The sequence below is a fragment of the Phoenix dactylifera genome, unplaced genomic scaffold (assembly GCF_009389715.1).
Source record: "Phoenix dactylifera cultivar Barhee BC4 unplaced genomic scaffold, palm_55x_up_171113_PBpolish2nd_filt_p 000405F, whole genome shotgun sequence".
NCBI lineage: Eukaryota > Viridiplantae > Streptophyta > Magnoliopsida > Arecales > Arecaceae > Phoenix > Phoenix dactylifera.
Genome location: NW_024067847.1, coordinates 381,344 through 385,577, shown reverse-complemented (window position 1 = coordinate 385,577; position 4,234 = coordinate 381,344). Strand labels below are relative to the sequence as shown.

Genomic DNA, 4,234 nt, shown 5'->3' with positions numbered 1-4,234 from the left:
CTCTCTCCCTCTCTCTCTCTCTCTCTCTCCCTTTCTCTTTTCTCTGAGAACCCATCCCCTCCTCTTCGTTTTTTTTCCTTTTTTTTGAGAAGATTGCCGGGAGCCACCATCGTCGCCGGAGCCGCCACCGCCGTCGGGAAGCCACTCGTCGACGACCGGAGGTGAGAAAGACAACCTTATTTCTATTTTTATGGATTTAAGGGAAAGGAATGTGGGCATGTTAATCGGTTTTCATTTCCCCTGTTTGGGAGAAAAATTTGTGGGATTCGGCCGGCGACGGTGGCCGGCCGGGGTCAAATCCGGCCGAAACGAGTTCGGCCGGAGTGGGCGAACGGGGGCCGGGCTTCCCAGCCCCGGTCCCTCTCTTTCCTCCCTTTCTTCTTCTCCTTCTCTCTTCTTCTTCCCGTCCGGCGCCGCCTGTGAAGGTGGGATGGCCGACGACGGCTGGCCGAGCGCCGCCGCCGAGGGCCACGGTCGGCCGCCGAAGGCCGACCGGAACCACCAGCCACCCCCCCTCCTTCTTCTTCTTCTTCTTCTTCTTTATTCGGCCTGGGTGTTTTTCCTTGCTTTGAAATCCGTGCCTCAAGTGGGGATCAGACCATGAATCGGTTTAGATTATGAACCGGGTTCCACCTAATCCTTGTATTTGGTTTGATCTGGATTTGAGTGAATGGGTTTGGGTTATGGTTTGGATCTGAGTCAGAAATTTGGGTTAGTCTGACTTGAGTCTAATCTGGTCTGATCAGAACTGGTTTGGGTTGGGCCCGAAATTTGATCTGGACCTGTCATCTAGTTTGGTTCAATTGGGCCTAATCTGTTTTGGGCCACAATTAACTTGGGTTTAAAGAGTTCTGATTTTAGGGTCTATGATTGATCTTAGGGGCCCATTCTTGGATCCATGAACTTAGGAGTTTAAGGGTTTGAAAAATTATTTAAATTATGTTTCTTAGTTAATTAAATAATTAATATTTATGTTTAACCAGGGGTTCGTGATATCTGTGGCAGGGATTTTTAAGCGATCCCAGGTAGGTGACCTATTGCTTTAAAGTAGAATTTTAACATGTACATTGCATATGTTGATGTTATGATTTATTATTGGCATTATTGTTAGAATTAGTATTAAGCATTTAATTTCATAAACTATTAAATTATTATGAGCATTATGTGTTAGAATTAGAAATTAATATTTAATTTCATGAACTGTTATGTACTGTACTATTGGGAGTTTGTTCATGACTTGAGTTGGAAAATTGATTTGTTGATTTTTAAAATCCGCGTGACTATAGTCTAGGCCCCGCCAATGGGATGATACGTTGGCCCTGTCGACTTGTACTGAGGAACTAGTTCCGACACCGCGACCACCGGTGATAGAATAGTGGCGGCACAGGGGTGCGTTTTGCTCTTCGGAGCAGCTCGGTGGAGCGTGAGTTTGGCACCAGGGGGTGCGGCACAGTGGTGCGTTGGCTCAGTGGAGCGGCTCTTCGGAGAGTTGTATTGGCACTTCGGTGTAACCATGCCACTGGGGTGATGTGGCCGTAGTCATGCGGTTGAGTTATTTTGAGTCTTGGATCGGGGTTTACGGATTATCGTGTGGATTTTTGGATTCCTGAGTTTAGTTGTTTTTATATATATGACGACATGTTATATGATGACTTTACTGCATGATGTTGCCTACTGAGCTGTTAGCTCACTCCTATTATTTACATTTTTGCAGGTGATGACATATGATTGTAGGGATTACGGGATGGAGAGATCATGATATAGTTAGCTAGTAGATATGGATTTTTCTTTTGTCTTATGTATATATGTGGACATTTGATATGAAAACTGGAATTTTATCTTTGTTTAGTTATTGATGTTGAATCTGATTTATCTGCCTTGCGTGCCTGCGGGGTCCGCCCTGTAGGTGCGCGGCGTCTGCTCGCGCCCCGGGCCCCGGGTTCGGGGCGTGACAGCCTGGTTCTGAATATTTTTAAGATCCTGATCAGACAACTAGCTGACCTCGTCCTGCCACAAAGAATAGTTGGTTTCTTTGTCTGGTAAATGAAAATTGATAGATGAGGGACAGAAATATTAACTTTTTTTTTTTTACTTGATTTGACCTTGGTACCAAGGGGCAAGCTCACTGTTTGTGAGTGAATGAATGCAGAGATGAGAACGGTTGAAGAAGCAAAGCTACTAGATGATCTTGCTATGATATTGTAGGGTCTTACAATTCACAGCTCTCTTATCAGCATACCCGTGTGGGGAGAGGTGTTGGATTTGAATCCTCACAAGAATTTGCATAGGTGGCAAATGATGGCCTAATACAAAAAATCAAACATTTCAATAAAATGTATGATTTCAAAATAACTCACATGAAGATATATTTGTTCATGAAAACTTCCAAGCACATGAACTTTATTTAACATGGATTATTTCAAGTACACATGTTCAAGAAGAAAAGCCCAGACAGTCCGGTGCTTCCAATGGTTTATTTTAGGTGTTACTCTTGATATATAGTTCTCGATCGCATTTTCAAGTGAAGTTGATAGGGTAGACTGGCTGCTTATCTGGGTAGAACAGCCAAAGTTCTGCTCTGCACCTTGTGGCTTCTGGTTCTCATTAAACATCTCAAATATGTAGGCCTCTATAGCCTTTCCAGGTCTCCTTGGTGTGCCTTGGCCAACATGGTTGATCAAATTTTGATTATATGTTCTTGCATTGTCAACAGTTGCACCAAAACCATCAGCCGACGGCCAACCACTCTCCGACACGACGATCGGCACATTAGACCCTCCTAGCTTCTCCAAAGCCACATAAAGTGCATCCATTATGGTATCAAAGAGGTTCTGATAGCTATATTGTCCATCTTCTATGACAGTCTCTGTGGAAGTAAACAAGGCATACTTGGTCCCGATGTGGTTCGGATCGCCGATATAATGTCTGTAGGTGTACAAGTTTACTAGGAGTGGGGCTCCATTGCTAGCCAAAAATTGAACGATTGGTTCTAAGTATGTTGATGCACCAGAAGAGAGTCTACTAGATGAGGGGGGAGAGTATTGCTCAAGGACCTCACGCCCGGTGGCAATTGATGTAGTCACTTTGATTTGGTTTGATAGGCCGGCTGAGGACAAAGCAGAGTGGATGTTTTTCATGGCAGGGAGCACATACTGAGCTTGATCTCCGGGGATCACTTGATTACCAACTGCAATGTATTTAAATGAAACATCAGGGAAGCAGGCCTTCACATTTTTCTGCACCCAGTCATTGGCTGCTGATGGGCTAGAAGCTAATGATTGTAGATCAGCGTTGGGGACATCTAACATGAGTTGAATGTTGGAACCCTTGAGGGCCTGGAGAACAGCTTGATTTGGATCATAAAGTCTCATTGCTTGGATGTTCTTAGACTTGTACAGATCCACTACTTCATTCGGTGGTGGCAGGTTGTTTCCTTGAGTTCCATAAGCGACTCCAATGGGTTGTGCTCCTGAAACGCAACAAGTTTATGCTTTTACTTATATATATTTGGACACAATTAAGCTAAAACTTTAAAACCATCTACTTAATGAAAGCGGAAAGAGGTGTATAACCCAAACGAAAGTTGGAGAACGCCACTACCATTTTTGTCACAATAAAACTTGTACTGTGATGAACATACTCTGCAAAACGAGGCAAGAACGGTGTAGGGTACGTAAATTGGCTAGTTAAGTGGCTCAATCTAGGCTGCATACATATACATATACATATACATATACATACATGCACATACATATGTATAAATACATACATACATACATATATATATATATATATATATATATATATATATATATATATATAGAGAGAGAGAGAGAGAGAGAGAGAGAGAGAGAGAGATTACTTGATGGGGTTGCTATGAGGACTCCAAAGATTAATGCAACGGCAGCCATTAAAACAATACTTTGGTATGCCATGGAGAATAGCTCTAGTAGATCTATCACTAGAATACCTCAGGCTTGATACGCATCTACCGGAGCCCACCATCTTATATAGAGGTGCTGAGGCTAGCTCCACCGTCCTCCTCTATAATCGTCTTGAAAATTTTGGTTCCTTGTAAGCGGCGACGTGTCGATGTCTAACCACTAAAACGACAACCTTGCATGCATGGCTGGTTTTGTTGTTCTCTAGAAATAATTTTGGAGTGAATCTAAATTTTGCATGAAATAGTCATACTTTTCGTTCGCGTTCACACACTTTTGTTGGTTTATTGGAG

The 4,234-nt window shown here is 43.1% G+C and overlaps 1 pseudogene; it reads right to left on the bottom strand.

Moving 5' to 3' along the window:
- Positions 1 to 2,338: 2,338 nt before the first annotated feature.
- On the bottom strand, positions 2,339 to 3,972 carry LOC120105963 (annotated as a pseudogene).
- Positions 3,973 to 4,234: the final 262 nt, after the last annotated feature.